Below are 17672 nucleotides of genomic sequence, written 5' to 3' on the forward strand. Positions count from 1 at the left end.
CCATTTGCATCTTATCATCATGAACTAGTTATCGCACATACATTGTTTCCCTGCTACAGATAGAGGTGTAGGTATACAGGAGACTAAAGAATAAGAAAAACGTCCAGATTTCTGTCTTCACTGATCTTAACATTTAAAGCAGGAGACAAAATATCAAACAACCCACCGGTCATAATAGCAACACACAGAAAATGAACATCTAGGCCAGGTGCGGTGGCTCATGCCTATAATCCCATCACTGGGAGGCCAAGGCAGGCAGATCACTTGAGAACAGGAGTTTGACAGCAACCTAGACAACATAGCGAGACTTCATCTCTACAAAAAATACAAAAATTAGCTAGCGTGGTGGGGCACACCTGTGGTCCCAGCTACTCAGGAGGATCGCCTGAGCCTGGGAGGCAGCAGCTGCAGTGAGCCGAGCTCACCACTGTACTCCATCCTTGGCATCAGAGCAAGACCCTGTCTCCAAGAAAAGAAAAGAAAAAAGAAAGAAAGAAAGAAAGTGATCATTTAAATAGAGCAGGAGCTGGGGGAAGATCATCTTTAGTTTCAAGTTTCAACTGACTCGCCTAATCTAGGGTCCCAAAAAGTTTGGGGTTTTTTGGTTTGTTTTTGTTTTTATGGTTGTTTTGGTTTTTTGTTTGTTTTTGTTTTTGTTTTTTGTCAGAAGCTTGGTAAGATCACAGATCACAGAGAAGAAACCCTATTCAAACTCCTCATCTTGTCCTACACTGGCTAAGAAAAGTGGGGCCATGAGAAAGAACCTGCATTACTTGCCAAGGCCCAAGTCTGTACAGGGCAAAGCCCAGATTGGAGCTGAGAGCTCACTCAGCAAATCAATTAAGAGGCTTGCTTAGAAGGATGTACCCGAAGTTAGGATTTTTTTTCCTCCTGCTTATAAAAGTCTATGTATTTGCTGTAAAATACTCAGAAAAGGCAGAAGGGAATGGAGAGAAGCAAAGAAAAGCAAAGAAAATTATCAACCAGACAAGGTGATCATTCTAGATATTTTTGAAAGGTTCCTTCCAGTTTTTTCCCCTAATGAACTTTTTAACCAACCAATGTCAGGTTATATACAAGTTTGTATTCAGCTTCTTTTTTTTTTGAGACAGAGTCCCACTCTGTCACCCTGGCTGGAGTATAGTGGTATGATCTTGGCTCACTGCAACTTCTGCCTCCCAGGTTCAAGCAATTCTTCTGCCTCAGCCTCCCTAGTGGCTGGGACTACAGGCTCCCGCCACCACGCCCGGCTAATTTTTGTATTTTTAGTACAGACAGGGTTTCACTATGTTGGCCCGGCTGGTCTCGAACTCCTGACCTCAGGTGATCCACCTGCCTCAGCCTCCCAAAGTGCTGGGATTACAGGTGTGAGCCACCACGCCTGGCCTCAGCTTCTTAATTGATCATAATATCATGAGCATTTTCCAACCTCGTGTAAATGTCTTGTTAGCATTGCTTTTAAAGGTGCATAATATTTTCTGGTGGCATTTGATTTTCTAAAAAGGCTCTGAAAGTGACAAGGTACAGATCCTAGAGCTTTTTTGAGACAGGGTTTTGCCATGTTGTCCAGACTGTTCTCAAACTCCTGAGCTCAGGACACCACCTAAGTGCTGGAACCACAGGCATGAGCCACCACACCCAGCCAGGCCTGGAGCTTTCCATGCGAGTGACCCATGCTTGTTCTAGAACTTTTCCCATCAATGGCAAATAGCATTCGCTATGGATGGGAAACAGAAGGGGTGAAGCAGTGGCAATCACTCAGTAGTGGGAGTTACAACCACCACCAAATGGTGTTTAGGAAAACAATCCAGCCCTGTGGGGTGCAGACAATGCCTTGTAGAATCTTCCCAGCCTCAGGGCGGGTTGCAAACGTCAGAAACAGGAGAGTTTACCCCCTTAAACTCTGAGAAATTCACCAGCCATTCATACTTAGGAAACTCTAAGAAAACCGCCATACTTCTACTTTCTTTAACCAGCTCCTCACCATTTAATAAATTAACCTCCAAATGAGAAAGCTTCCCTTCAGCAAGAGCTGGATTCAAGAAAAAGTCGTGCAAATCAGGAGAACAGCCCCAGGGATTGTTTCTTCTCCAATAATAAGTTAATATACATGACAGCAGATTTAACCTGATTCAATGTGTGCATTTTTTACTGATTTGCCTAATTTTAATCTGAAACATTTAAACCATGCCGGTTTGAGACAGAAACATTTCCAATATAGGAAGAAGTTATAGCACAGTTCCACAGCACTTTCAACAAACCCATGAAGCAGTTCTGTCTTGCAAAGGTGGGTGTGGAGCGGCACACTTCACTCTCGTTAAACCTGTCCGACGGCTCCTTGAGTTTTAACTGCTTAGCAGTTTGGCTTCGGGTGGAAATGAACAAAGCAACTCGGAGTCCTTTCCCACCACCAAGGCAGCAGAAGAAACGTCACCTCATCTCTAAACAAGTTTTTATTTTACTTTACTGAATGAGGAAAAAATAATCTCATGATCTAAAATTGGAATTTCTGTGTTCTTAAAACAAAAATCAGTATTTTTATTTCATGTGTCTCTGAGACAATAGAAAATATAAAAGGGAGGCTTTTGAAAACCTCTAACTACAGAGGGACTTGTCTTTAGAAGCGGGACTTACGTTAATATAAAATATATCTTGATCCCAGAGTTATTAAAAATAAGTTAAAAAATCAGTGTGTTTGTATAAACATAGATGTGGAAAGAAGGCAAAATATATTGTAAAGTTGTTTAAAAAGCAATTTTTAAACCATATATGTAGCATAGTCAGACTTTTTTTACACTGAAAATTATATGTTAGAAGAGACAGATAAAGTGATCTTGAGGCATAGGGGTTATCACTGGAAGATGGATATACAGGATTATTTGTTAGGGTAAGCCTTTTGAATCATAGATTTTAAAAATAAAGATATGTGATTTTTTTGGGAAAAGGTAATTTCCTCTTCTTTACCAAAGTGAGGTATTGGGATCTCACTAATAACTGAGTCTTTAAAATCTGATATCACTATGAGAAAAATAATTGTAATTCAATTCATTTGTACAGCACCTTACAAGGTGTTTTGGGGTTTTCTTCACAGATATTTTATTGCAATAAAATGTAGATAACATAAAATTTATCTTTTTAATCATTTTTAAGTGTACAGTTCAGTGATCTTAAGTACATTCACATTGTTGTGTAATCATCACCACGATCCATTTCTAGAACTTTTTCATCATCTCAAATAGAAACTGTTCCCATTAAACACTAACTCCCAGCTAGGTGCGATGGCGCACACCTGTAATCTCCTGGTCTCCTTCACCATCATCCCCTCTGACTGCTGCGTGTTGGTTGGATCCTCTCTTTTCTGGGTCCAATGTCTTTTGCTTTCTTGGTTTACTCCTTCATTGGGGTGGCACACATCTTCCACTGACATGGGAGGTAAAGTTTTTGAGAAACTGTGTGTTTGAAAGTGTCTTTATTCCACTACAAACTTCATTGATCATCTGGTCAGATATCAAATTTAAGTCTGGAAATAATGGCCCCTCAGAGCGTTGGAAGTATTGCTCCATTATCTGCTGTTTGCAGAGTTGCTCTTGAGAAGCCCAAAGCCACTCTGGTACTTTGTACATTTTATAAAACCTTCAGTGGTCAGGATGTTCCATCACTTTTAGAACATAAATTTGGAGGGGTTCAACCCAGATACCCCTCTTGTACAGCCCCCAGTGCAGGAGAAATAGAGCATGTTATTATTCTCAGAGAGTTGCCGTGGCCAAGACAAAGGCTCCAAAGATGATACTGCTTGTCCCTGTCATTTCCTCCACTGTCCTTCCCTCTTCTCATGTTGAAGATATTTTTTTTTTTTCTCACTGGAGGAGGATAAATCAACTTTCTATTATGATGAAAGAGCAGGACTAAGCTTATTTCTGGGCTCTCAAATCCTCTGAGACAGGCTTCATTCTTCACATATTGGAAGTCACCCATCAGGCCGTCTTCAAATCACACATAACATAGCCCTTTCCACCTTCACAACCCTAGGATCCCTTCCGCTGTTTGGGTGTTTTTTGGAGTTCCCCATCTTTTAACTAAATGAACCTCACTGCCCCAAACCAGGCACATCATCTTAATAATAACTCACAACTCTCATTGAAGGCTGACTGTGTGCGAGACACTCTAAATGCTAATTGCACCACGTTTCCTCTTGGTTAATCCTCAAAACAAATCCCACTAGTGCCATGACCCAGCTGGGGTTTATGGAAGGCTATTGACTTGCCATGAGCTGGTAAGTGCAAAGCTGGGATTCAAATTCAGTTCTTCTCACTCCAAAGAACTAAGCTCTGAACAGTTCTGCTAGGTTGCCTCGGTCAGAAAATATACAACGGGCGGGTAGTTAGTGGTTCTTATCAATCACAGTCCACAGGAGGCAAACGCACCAAAAGGTTGACAGTGATGATCTCTGGGTATTGGAATAATATTTTCTTTTTTATCCTTTTCTTTATTTTCCAAATTTTTGTCTCTGCAATAACTTTCTTGACAGAAAAAATAAAATAAAGACATTTGAGTTACAATACCTTTATCTTAGAAAAATGAAAACAGGAGACTCCATGGCCGTAATGTTTAACTCAGACTCAATGTCTCCATGGTTGTTTTGTCTGGAATAAGCTGAAAACTCCTCCAGGCAGGAGTGCTGTCCTTCATGACACTGATTATCCTGCCAGGCCCTGGATGACAAACTCTAATAATATATCTACTCCATTCCTCTGCCTACTCAGCCTGCAATTCTATCTGAAAAGTCATCAGGTCTGTCTGTGTCCCACAAGACCTGTGATGGTTTCCCACAACCCCTATCCCACTCAGATGTGCAGAACTGGATTAATCATACGTCACGGCTCATGACACACTCATCACCAGTCCCTGCATTCCCCATCACTCTATTTGTAAAACAAGATAAAGAACATCTACCAGCTCACCACCCGAAATGAGTGTAATTTACATCCATCTGCTCACCTGAGCGAACTCTCCTGGATACTGAGTTTTTGGCTTTCTATTCCCTTCCTGTTAAGTATATGTGTGTTTTACAGTTTTATCATAAATATACCTATTCTGGAAAACTTTGTTGTTTCATTTTAGTTGTTTTTAACATTGTGAAGGCAGCCTAATGTCGTGTGTAATTCTTGGACTTCACTTGCTTTTTTGGTTTTGTTTTGTTTTTGTTTTGTTTTTGAGATAGGGTCTTGCTCTCTCACCCAGGCTGGAGTGTAATGGTGTGATCTCAGCTCACTGCAACCTCTACCTCCTGGGTTCAAGTGATTCTTGTGCCTCAACCTCCCGAGTAGCTGGGATTACAGGTGCCCGCCACCACATTCAGCTAATTTCTGTATTTTTAGTAGAGTCAGGTTTAATTATGTTGGCCAGGCTGGTCTCAAACTCCTGACCTCGAGTGATCTGCCTGCCTTGGCCTCCCAAAGTGGATTACAGGCATGAGCCACTGCACCCGGCTTTAACTTTCTCACTATTATGTTATTCAGATTTATCCACTTTGTTGCGTGTCACTATAAGACCATCTGCCATTTAATGATTTAATAACTTTCCATTGTATGAACGTATTACATTGGATTTATCTTTTCTGCTGTTGATGGACAGTTGGTTGATTTATACATTTTTGCTATTACAAAAAGTTCTGCTCTGAACATCTTTAGATATGTCTCCTGGTTTTTCTTGTTGTTATACCCAAGGATGGAAGGTTAGACTATAGAATATATGAATTTTCACATAGAGTATGTCAGTTTTCACACACAGAAAGGCCAAAGTGTCATCTCAGATGGTGGCAGTACTTTATATCTGCACCAGTTGTGTATAAGAAATCTAGAAAGCTGCCTGCTTTTCGGATCCACATACAAATTCCTTAGTATAAACTGTTACATCCTTAACCAAGGTTTCAGACCAGATTTATGCTAAAGTTCTAGTTCTGAGCCAGAGCGTCTTACCCTTTGTAAAGTTCTTTGGGGAAATACTACATGTGATTTTTCTCAGTCTTCTTGGATTGATCTAATTCTCCAAAGAGTTTTTAAGAACCCGAGAATACCTAGTCCTAACAGCATCTTTCTGTGTCACGGAAAAGCAGTACTGAGTTGGGTGTTCTTATCTCTTCCCTGGTGCTCCACAAACTCACAGACAGAGGATGTCATGTGGTTAACAGAAGACAACGTCAAGTAGTCACTGACAATAGTAGTTACTGGAAGAAGAAAGTGGCTATTTTTTCAATTCAATTAAATGTGGTAATGAATGAGTGAATTCCCCCCAAGGTAGGAGAAAGGAGAATCCTTATTTTTCTTTGTTCTTTATTTCTTTTTTTGGAATCATTTCCCCTCCCAGAGATAGTCCCTTTATCTAAGAAAAAATAACTTCCTCCAGAGAGACAGACAGCTTTCCCAAAAACATAAAAGAAGCAGGCCACCTGCGCTAGCTCCACTGTGTCTTCCTAGTCAAGTGAAATTGAAGGGGGCAGGGGAGGTCTCCGTGGGATGTGGAGGGGAAGGGAAGTATCCGTGGGATGTGGAGGAGGGAGGGGAGATCTCCGTGGAGGGTGGAGAGGGAAGGGAGGTGACCACAGCTCTGCTTCCTCCTCAGGGAAGGGGAGTGGCCCAGTCTGGCTCTAACCACCAGGCTTCACCTGTGCCCTTGGCCTCACCACAAGCAGAGCCATCAGGCTCTGCCCCTGTTACTGGACTTCCAGTTCACTTTTGTTCAGGCAAGTGAGTCTCCGTCATTGGCAGTTTAGCCCCGAATTCAGTTCCACGTTTATAGATTATTCCCTCTCCATTGCCCATTCTGATACTCACCGCTGTTGATCTTCCCAAGTCTCTAAAAAAAAAAAAAAAAAAACCAAAAAAAAGCCTACCCTTCAATCACCTTTCCTTGACTCAGTTCATGCAGCAGGCTCCACACTCCTTGTCAATCCATCCCTCCAATGTCTCTTCTCTAACTCAGTACTCACCCACAGTGCTTTTTAAAAATGTGGTCTTTCTTTCTTTCTTTCTTTTTCTTTTCTTTTTTTTGAAACGGAGTTTTGTTCTTGTTGCCCAAGCCAGAGTGCAATGACATGATCTCGGCTCACGGCAACCTCCAACTCCCAGGTTCAAGCAATTCTCCTGCCTCAGCCTCCTGAGTACATCTTCCCGGGATTACAGGCATATGCCACTACGCCCAGCTAATTTTTGTATTTTTAGTACAGACAAGCTTTCACCATGTTGGCCAGGCTGGTCTTGAACTTCTCACCTCAGGTGATCTGCCCACCTTGGCCTTCCAAAGTGCTGGGATTACAGGCATGCGCCACCGCGCCCAGCCAAAAATGTGGCCTTTCAAGAGTCAGCAGGCGTGTTGGTAGATGGTTTAAGTGACCACTTTACCAATTCCAAAAGAATTGAGATGTGGGACCTCTGACCTCTCCTCAATCAGTCTTTTGTCTCTATTTTCATAGTTGTCACTCTGGTCAGGGACTTGACCACTTCTCACTTAGTACGGATTGCCCCCTTCCTTTCCGCACCAGCACCAGGCTAACCCTCTGAAAAGTTCCCTCATGCCATTCTCCTCCTCACGAATCTTCATTGGCTCCCACTATCCACTGGTAAGATACACACTCCCCAGCCTGTTAGGCCACTCCCTCCACAGCCGAATCCCAATACTCAATCCCAGGTGCCTTCCTGCCTCTGTGCTTTGGTTCCTGCCCTCTCCCACTGCAGTGCCCTCCTCTCTTCTCCATGCATGGTTAGATTCACCTCTTGCTCTCCATGACACCCTTCCATGTCACCAAAGCCCATAGTTCATTTTAAAAAAATTCATCCCACCATCTATCCATTTATCCTTCCCTTCATTCAACAAATGTTTTCCTTTTATTGAGTACTTATGAGTCAAGCATTGTGCTAGATTCTGTGGAAGCAAAAATAAGTAAGTCATACTTCCCACCCTGGAGGGATTTACAGTCTAATAGAATAAACACTAGCTACCATTTAGTTTGCACATATTATACACTAGCTATAGTACAAAGCATTTAATATATTTTGTCATAAATTATCTTCACGATAACACAATATGAGAGGTATTATAATTATAATCTTGATTTTATTGATGATAAAACAGAGGCTTAGCAGGGTCAGGTCATCTATCCATGGTCACTCGGGTGGCAATCAGCAGAGCCAGGAATAAGAGTCTATATAAACCTGCTCTGATGTCCGCCCTGGGAACATACTTCCTCTCACCATACCACTCCCTCTGTCTCTCTACCTTTCCCTTCCTGTTGTCTCTGAGTTAACAGCATTTCACAATTGATCATGTACTATATGTTTTCTCCTTGCATTTTCTTAACTCGTTATGTAACTTTTGTGTGTACTTATTTCGTATTTCTTCAATTAGATTTGTAAATGCTGGGCTGGGCACGGTGGTTCATGCCTGTAATCCCAGCACTTTGGGAGGCCAAGGCGGGCGGATCACAAGGTCAAGAGATCAAGACCATCCTGGCCAACATGGTGAAACCCCGTCTCTACTAAAAATACAAAAAAATTAGCTGGGCACGGTGGTGCGCACCCGTAGTCCCAGCTACTTGGGAGGCTGAGGGAGGAGAATCGCTGGAACACGGGAGGCAGAGGTTGCAGTGAGCCGAGATCACGCCACTGCACTCCAGCCTGGCGACAGAGCAAGACTCCGTCTCAAAAAAGAAGATTGGTAAATGCCATGAGACAAAGGGAGTTAGGAAAGGATGAAATCAAGAGTATCATGCCTTGTGCAGAGCAGGATTCATATGTATGTTCCAGTTATAACAGGTTTGGGATGTCAACACCTCAATATTTTATAGAGCTAGGAGGAGGTCATCCGTGAGTTAAACATAGATCACCAACAGTCTCAAACAGTGACCCCCAAACTTTTAAGTTACAAGGGCCATCTTGTTAATAAAAACTGCTAATTTGCTGCTAAGCAAAGAAAAGCTTCTGACAATAACCAATGGAAGAAATATTATGTATTAGTATTATTTTTAAAACTGTCATGAATTTAGTGATGCCTTTGAGCAAATTTGTATTTTATTAATTGCAATTACACATCCCCATGTTTTTTAATAGTATGAGTAGGTGTAAAATATTATGTATGCAGTCTATAGATAATGCTTGCAACCCCACAATTTTAAATGCCTCATCAGGCATCCATGTCCTATAGACTAGGAATCACTGATCTATGAGTTTGCTACCCCTGAGCTGAGAGTGGACAAGGTGAGCTCACCTTGTGAGCCACTGCGCTCGGCAAGGAGACTGGTTAAGGTGAGCTCACCTTGTAAAGGACCATGCTTCCCTTCTGAGTCCAGAATTGTGAGAAGGAATCTTAGTTTAGGGCAGAGCTCTGACATTTTTCTGTCTTCTCTATTCAATAAGAATACAAAAGGGGGAGGGTCTCCCCTCACTGATTATGCAATATAATTACTACACTGTGAATGGGATTAACAGTCATGGGTTCAGTGCAACAAATTTAAAAGCAACTCAGAGAGCTCATTTTTAATGTCTCTTTCCTCTTTCCAATTCAGATCTCAGAGAAATTTGAACTAACAGGGGTGAGTTCAGTCAAAGCTGGCTGTGTGCAAACTATCAACTGGTAACAGAATGCTCGCCACGGGAAGAGGAGGACTTTCTCCCCTGTGCCCTTTGTTAAAACTTTTTTGGTAACTCATCTTTGCTTTTCATTTTTTTTTTTTTTTTTTTTTTTGAGACAGGTTCTCACTTTGTCACCCAGGCACCACCCTTGAGTGGTCTTGGCTCACTGCAACCTCTGCCTCCTGGGTCCAAGTGATTCTTGTGCCTCAACTACCCAAGTAGCTAGGATTACAGGCATGTGCCACCACACCCAGCTAATTTTTGTATTTTTAGTAGAGACAGGGTTTCACCGTCTTGGCCAGGCAGGTCTTGAACTCCTGACCTCAGGTGATTCTCCCACTTCGGCCTCTCAAAGTGCTGGGATTACAGACGTGAGCCACCATACCTGGCCTCATCTTTGTTTTTTATTGAAAGTCAAGGCTATATAGTCTGGGTAAAGAGTGTTGCTGAGTGAGTCTGGAAGAAATCATCTGAAGCAAGAACTCTATGATTTATTGCATAACACAAAAAGGATATGTAGTATTTTGTTTATACATCTACCTAATGCTTCCTTAAGGATGCCTCAGATCCTTCTGCCATAAGCCTTTAAAATGAAAGGCAATACACAAAGGTAGAATATGATGCTCACCATCATAGCAGAACTAACAGGAAAGGTGGTAGCCTAAATAGGAGTGAGTATTATTCCAAGAAAGAAACAGGCCCATACACAAACAACTGCAAATACGTTGTGGTGACTTAACTAAGAGATTAGACTTAATTTAAAAAGTAATAATGATCTTATTCATTTCAATCTAAACAATCCAGAGTTTTACCAGTTTATTTTAGAGAAATATGTACAATACTATTGCCCTCATCCCAAAATATATACAGAGCCCTTATCATGTGCATGGCATAATGAAAAGCAACAATATTCTATTTTAAGGAATTAGGTGCCTCTTATGGTCTAAAGGTCAGATCTATAAATACTGTTCTCTCTTTGGGCTTCCAAATTTCCCTCTGGTCTGAAGAACAGATCTCTCCCTTGAGAAGTTCAGCCTCTCAAACAATGTCAGGCACATAATAGGACTCAGGAAAGATGTGTTGAATGAATGAACGAATGAATGAGTGAGTGAGTGAATGAATGAGCTCATGAACAGGGTGCTTGTCACTTCAGCAAACAAATGTGTCAACACAAAACCACAAGCAGTGGTGTCTGCCTGTAGGCCCAGGTACTCGGGAGGCTGAAGTGGGAGGATTGCCCGAGCCGAGGAGTTTGAGGCTATAGTGCACTATGATTGCACTTGTGAATAGCCACTGCACTCCAGCCTGAGACATATTTCAAAAAGAAAAAAAATGTATAAACACAGACATTCCATCCTCATTCAGGAAAAACTCAGAATGGAACTTCAGGCAGATAATGAAAAGCCACATTCTACCAGTTGCTTTAACTGCACTGTTTCTCCTTCCAAACCTGGACTTCTTATGTTTTTTACATCAAAAGTAGAAGTGAAAGGGGATTCTCCATGGTTGTGTGCGCCTTTTGATGATAAATAATCAATCATTTTAAGGCAGTGTGTACAGGGGTGACTGATTCTGGAGAGCGGGATTTGTTGAGGAAGGTTTGTACAAGGCGCCCAAGGCAAGGATAGCATGGGGTAGAGAAGGATGTCTGCTCAGCATAGAAATAGGAAAGGAGAAATCAATGCAGGAAAAACAGGAAGCTCTGTGTGTGTGTATGTGCACATTTCACATATGCATAACAGTAAGATATGCAAATACATATGGCTTGAATCAGATCCACAAATAAGCACTAAAATACACCAGCTACCAAAGAGATGTTCACAGCCCCTCTAGGTCAAATGATTAAACAAAAAGACTGATGGCATCTGTGGGAAAGATGTTTTAGCCTTTGAGTTCTACAGCTTTATATCAAGCTGGTCCAATCACTCTAGGGCACTAAGGAAAAAGATGAAAAAAATAGCATTCTTTATCATTATAATTGATGAGATTAAAAATACCGACAAGAAGGCTTTCTGTCCACAGGAACAAACTTAAACTGGTTAACTTGAAAAGGAAACATTCAAAAACAGATATGAATACATGGTGTTAGAATTAGGGTAATGGTGGCCAGGCACAATGGCTCACGCCTGTAATCCTAGCCCTTTGGGAGGCTGAGGCAGGTGGATTACTTGAGGCCAGGAGTTCAAGACCAGCCTGCCCAACGTGGTGAAACCCTGTCTCTACAAAAAATACAAAAATTAGCCAGGTGTGGTGGTATGCACCTGTCATTCCAGCTACTCAAGAGACTGAGGCACAAGAATCACTTGAACCTGGGAGGTGGAGGTTGCAGTGAGCCAAGATTGAACCATTGCACTCCAATCTGGTGACAGAGTGAGACTCTGTCTCAAAAAAAAAAAAAAAAAAAAAAAAAGAATTAGGGTAATAGTTACCTTGGGTGGGGAGTGACTGAAAGGGTCCAAAGAGGGGACTTCTGGGATGACAGTAATGTTTTGTTTCTTGACCTGGGAACATGGTGTGTTGATGAGTGAGGAAATTCATCCCACTCTGTACTTATGGTTTGTATGTATTTCTATATGAATGTTACACTTTAGTAAAAAGTTTACTCAAAATGCCTACATAGACATTTGTTTTGTTTTGTTTTGTTTTGAGATAGGGTCTCACTCTGTCACCCAATGGAGTGCAGTGGCACTATCACAGCTCACTGCAGCCTCAACCTCTCTGGGCTCAGGTGATCCCTCCTATCTCAGCCTCCCAAGGAGCTGGGACTACAGGTGCCTGCCACCACATCAGGCTAATTTTTGTATTTTTTGTAGAGATAGGTTTTGCCGTATTGCCCAGGCTGGTCTCTAACTCCTGGGCTGGAGCAATCTTCCCACCTCAGCCTCCCAAAGTGCTTGGATTATAGAAGTGAGCCACTATGCCCAGTGCTATCTAGAAATTTCAAGATTATTTCATTGGCAGTTGAATCTCCATAAAAACATAAGCAATTTCAAAACATATATATATTTTCTTTAATGAGGGTGGTGATGGATAGAATTCTAGCAATGAAGAGAAAGACAGCCTATTCATAAGTCAAGTGTTTGGCGCTTCCCAGGGAGATGAGACGTTAGTCCTACATAATTACTAAAGGAAATATTGGGCTACACTTACTATGGAGCCCAAACTGATGGGCCAGATAAAAGTCTAGGCTCTCTGCGGGTCATACAGTCATCTAGCCTGTACTTTCCTAATTGTTTTCTTCTCTGGTATTACTAAAGGGCTTATTAACCTGCTGGTAAACAATGAACACAGATTAGTGGTCATTAATCCAGGTCATGGGTCACCTAATAGAGATGGCTCAGTGAGTAGTTTCTGTTGGTCTTATGTAGTACCTGATGGACCATCAGGGATGACCAGGTCAAATATGGCTGTGTCACAACCCTATTCTCTCAGGAGGAAATGATCCTTCCTCTCACTTCCCACCTCACTCATTGTGGATAAAGGAGGCCAATACAGGCCTCCTGGAATACAGGCCCGCCAGGGTCCTGTATTCTTACCCAGCCAGATTTTGACTCCTGCCTCTCCCGTGAGGTATTCCACCAGGGATCCCCTCCCTCACTGACATGGGCAGACAGGACCATGAGGGCTATTGGTTCCTAAGCTCCTCACCATCAACATCGCCTTTTTTCCCTGTTTTCTCCAACTTCGAGAATTGGGAGTCCAGGCATGGTGGCTCATTTCTATAATCCCAGCACTTCGGGAGGTCAAGGTGGGAGGATTCCTTGAGCTCAGGAGTCTGAGGCCAGCCTGGGCAACACAGTGAGACTCCATCTCTGTAAAATTAGATTAATAAAAATAAAAAATAAAAAGAATTGGGAGAAGGGACTGGTAATTTCTCTTTATGAAAAGAAAATCCCCCAAAGTATTCTTAATCATTTTTCATATTCAAAGGTAAAAATCTGTCAGCATCACATGATGAATGGTGGAATTTCCAGATCAAGGGTATGAGCATTCCACAAAAGTGTACTTACTCCCACTTCAGCAGGGATAATTACATCTCTATCCCTCTGAAATATCAGGATCCTGTGCAAGATTTCACAAGTAAAAAAGGAGTTTTGATGCTTTTAAGAAGTTTTAAGGGTCCCAGCAGCTTAGGGGTGGTAAGAATTGCAGCCAGTACAGCTCTGAAAGGCCCTGGCAGTGCCGTCCCGGAACACTGCCTCTGCCAGGAAGCCGGGGGAAAGGGAGCAGTTCAGCTCAAGAGACAGTCATGGAAAGACCGGCAAGATGGTATCCAAACCTGCTCCTGCAGATGCTGAAACTGATTTTAAAATATACAAACAATAAAAGTAAGAAAGTGTAAGCAAAAGGGAAAGGGGGAGCAAAACTATGAAATCAGACTCACCTGCAGAAAATGAAGATGTTAAAACCAGAAGAGGCCAGAGTCTGGTGAAGCAGGAGAGAAAGCAGCCAAATCTGGTGAGTATCCTCAACCGAGTACCCTCGATTATCTCAGAAAATGGCTGAGAAGGCAATGGCCTTCTTGAAGAAGCCAGAAGAGCCATTTTACCAACTATTTTGTAAATGCAAGTTTTTAATAGCTCTAGAAACACACTTGTAAGAAGCAGGAAACCTACCCCGTCCCTTAAAAAAATTGTTTTTGACAGGTGTAAACACTTTTTTTTTTTTTTTCAAGAGGGAGTCTCGCTCTGTCGCCCAGGCTGCAGTGCAGCGGCGCGATCTCGGCTCACTGCAAGCTCCTCCTCCCGTGTTCACGCCTTTCTCCTGCCTCAGCCTCTCCGAGTAGCTGGGACTACAGGCGCCCGCCACCACGCCCGGCTAATTTTTTGTATTTTTAGTAGAGACGGGGTTTCACCGTGGTCTCGATCTCCTGACCTCGTGATCCGCCCGCCTCGGCCTCCCAAAGTGCTGGGATTACAGGCTTGAGCCACCGCGCCCGGCCGTAAATAGTTTTTTAAAGAAGTAAGCTCATGGCCTGGGGTTAGATTTCTTTTTCTTTTATTTAGTGCCCCTTCCCCACCCTAGTTGTATGTTTTTCTATATACATCGTACATTTTTCAATTTAGCTATTCATAGAATAAGTGGAAATCAGATTAAGGGAGACATTGACTACAGTCTGAGGATGGGGGAGGGGAGGTGGTGGACTGTGCTGGCAGTTTCCAACATCCCATTACAAGAAGCACAGTCAGGCTGGGTGTGGTGGTGCGCATCTCTAATCCCAGCCCCTTGGGAGGCCAAGGTGGGTGGATCACTTGAGCCCAGGGGTTTGAGACCAGCCTGGGCAACATAGAAAAACCCTGTCTCTACTAAAAATATAAAAATTAGCCAGGCGTGTTAGCGCACGCCTGTAGTCCAGCTACTCAAGAGAATCACCCCAGCCCGGGATGCAGAGGTTGCAGTGAGCTGAGATTGCACCAGGTCACTGCATTCCAGCCTGGGCCACAGAAGGAAATCCTTCTCAATTAAAAAAAAAAAAAAAAAAAGTAGCACAATCAAATGGCAATTTAAAGTCATAATCATGCATTTAACTTGTAAACATTTTATACTGGTTAGCTTTATTCCCTTGTCTTTTACTAAAATTACTTATAAAACTACTCCCTGATCTGGGTTCCCCAATGGAACGGGGTGTCCTCCATGACAGCTTCGTTCCTGGTAATCCAATTTTTCCTAATAATTTTATCAATGTGTTGTGAAAGATTGGACAGGTGTGAGCATGTAGTATCTACATTAAATAGTGAATTAGTCAAATTTTAGACCAAACAAATTTTCAATGTTTTAAGATGATGGCATTTGAAAACCTGTTTCTAAAAAAAAAAAATTTGTCTCCAAATTGCAAGCTAAAAAGTCAATAGAATAACTGTTTGGAAAAGAATTACAGTTGCATAGCTTTTTATATTTTCAGTACTCGCTGTTAAGAACTATATACAGGGTTTCTGCAGAGGCTGTGTCAGAAGCCAAGGCAGCTGGAGTCCGGTTTGGGAATGCCAGCCTGTGTGCGTGAGTCTGAGCCTGTAAGCAGCTGTAGCGCCCCAGCTCCCTGTCAGCATATCATCCCGGCAGGAGATAAACTACATTCAGTTAAGTCTGCAAGACTGGAAGGAATTGGGGTGATAAGAAATTGATGCACTGTTGGCAGGGCACGGTGGCTCACGCCTGTAATCCCAGCACTTTGGGAGGCTGAGGTGGGCAGATCACCTGAGGTCAGGAGTTCGAGACCAGCCTGACCAACATGGTGAAACTCCATCTCTACTAAAAATTCAAAATTAGTCGGGCGTGGTGGCACATGCCTGTAATCCCAGCTACTCGGGAGGCTGAGGCAGGAGAATCACTTGAACCCCTGGAGATGGAGGTTGCAGTGAGCCGAGATCATGCCATTGCACTCCAGCCTGGGCAACAAGAGCAAAACTCCATCTCAAAAAAAAATTTTTTTTTTGATTCACTTTCAAGGTTTATTAAAGTCAAAATGTCTAAAAAAGTCAGTGGCAGTTCTGTGGTAGAGATGCAAGGAGATGAAATGACAAATCATTTGGGAATTGATTAAAGAAAAACTCATTTTTCCCTATGTGGAATTGGATCTACATAGCTATGATTTAGGCATAGAGAACTGTGATGCCACTAATGACCAGGTCACCAAGGATGCTGCAGAAGCTATAAAGAAGTACAACGTTGGTGTCAAGTGTGCCACTATCACTGCTGATGAGAAGAGGGTTGAGGAGTTCAAGTTGAAACAAATGTGGAAATCGCCAAATGGCACCATCCAAAATATTCTGGTTGGCACGGTCTTTGGAGAAGCCATTATCTGCAAAAATATTCCCCAGCTTGTGAGTGGATGGGTAAAACCAATCATCGTAGGTCACCATGCTTATGGGGATCAATACAGAGCAGCTGATTTTGTTGTTCCTGGGCCTGGAAATGTAGAGATAACCTACACACTAAGTGACAGAACCCAAAAGGTGACATATCCGGTACATAACTTGGAAGAGGGTGGTGGTGTTGCCATGGGGTTGTATAATCAAGATAAGTCAATTGAGGATTTTGCACAGTTCATTCCAAATGGCTCTAAGCGTTGGCCTTTGTAGCTGAGCACCAAAAACACTATTCTGAAGAAATATGATGGACACTTTAAAGACATCTTTCAGGAGATATACGACAAGCAGTACAAGTCCCAATCTGAAACCCAAAAGATCTGGTATGAGTATAGGCTCATGGATAACATGGTGGCCCAATCTACGAAATCAGAAGGAGGCTTCATCTGGGCCTGTAAAAACTATGATGGTGGCATGCAGTCAGACTCTGTGGCCCAAGGGTATAGCTCTCTTGGCATGATGACCAACATGCTGGTGTGTCCACATGGCAAGACAGTAGAAGCAGAGGCTGCCCACTGGACTGTAACCCATCACTACTGCATGTGCCAGAAAGGCCAGGAGACATCCACCAATCCCACTGCTTCCATTTTTGCCTGGACCAGAGGGTTGGCCCTCAGAGCAAAGATTGATAACAATAAAGAGCTTGCCTTCTTTGCAAATGCTTTGGAAGAAGTCTGTATTGAGACAATTGAGGCTGGTTTCATGACCAAGGACTTGGCTGCTTGCATTAAAGGTTTACCCAGTGCGCAATGTTCTGACTACTTGAATAGGTTTGAGTTCATGGACAAACTTGGAGAAAACTTGAAGATCAAACTGGCTCAGGCCAAACTTTAAGTTCATACCTGGGCTGAGGAGGATAAGTGCCTTTTGATAACTAGGTCTACAGGTTTTCATTTTTCTCTGTCACACTCAAGGATAAAGGCAAAATCAATTTTGTAATTTGTTTAGAAGCCAGAGTTTATCTTTTCTGTAAGTTTATAACCTTTTTTATATATATATACAGTTACTGCCACCTTTGTGAATATGGGAAGGGACTTTAAATTTTATTTTCTGGTAGCAGTCTAGGAATTTGGTTAGTACTCATTTGTATTCACTGTCACTGTTTCTCATGTTCTAATATAAATGACCAAAATCAAGAGTGCTCAAAGGGTAAGTGATAGCCACAGTATTGTTCCCTAAA

The 17672-nt window shown here is 42.4% G+C and overlaps 1 pseudogene; it reads left to right on the plus strand.

Annotated features, from left to right (window-relative positions):
* Nucleotides 1-16089: 16089 nt before the first annotated feature.
* LOC129473000 (isocitrate dehydrogenase [NADP] cytoplasmic-like) lies at nt 16090-17326 on the plus strand (annotated as a pseudogene).
* The last annotated feature ends 346 nt before the right edge of the window (nt 17327-17672 follow it).

Source organism: Symphalangus syndactylus, chromosome 23 (genome assembly GCF_028878055.3).
Source record: "Symphalangus syndactylus isolate Jambi chromosome 23, NHGRI_mSymSyn1-v2.1_pri, whole genome shotgun sequence".
NCBI classification, from domain to species: domain Eukaryota; kingdom Metazoa; phylum Chordata; class Mammalia; order Primates; family Hylobatidae; genus Symphalangus; species Symphalangus syndactylus.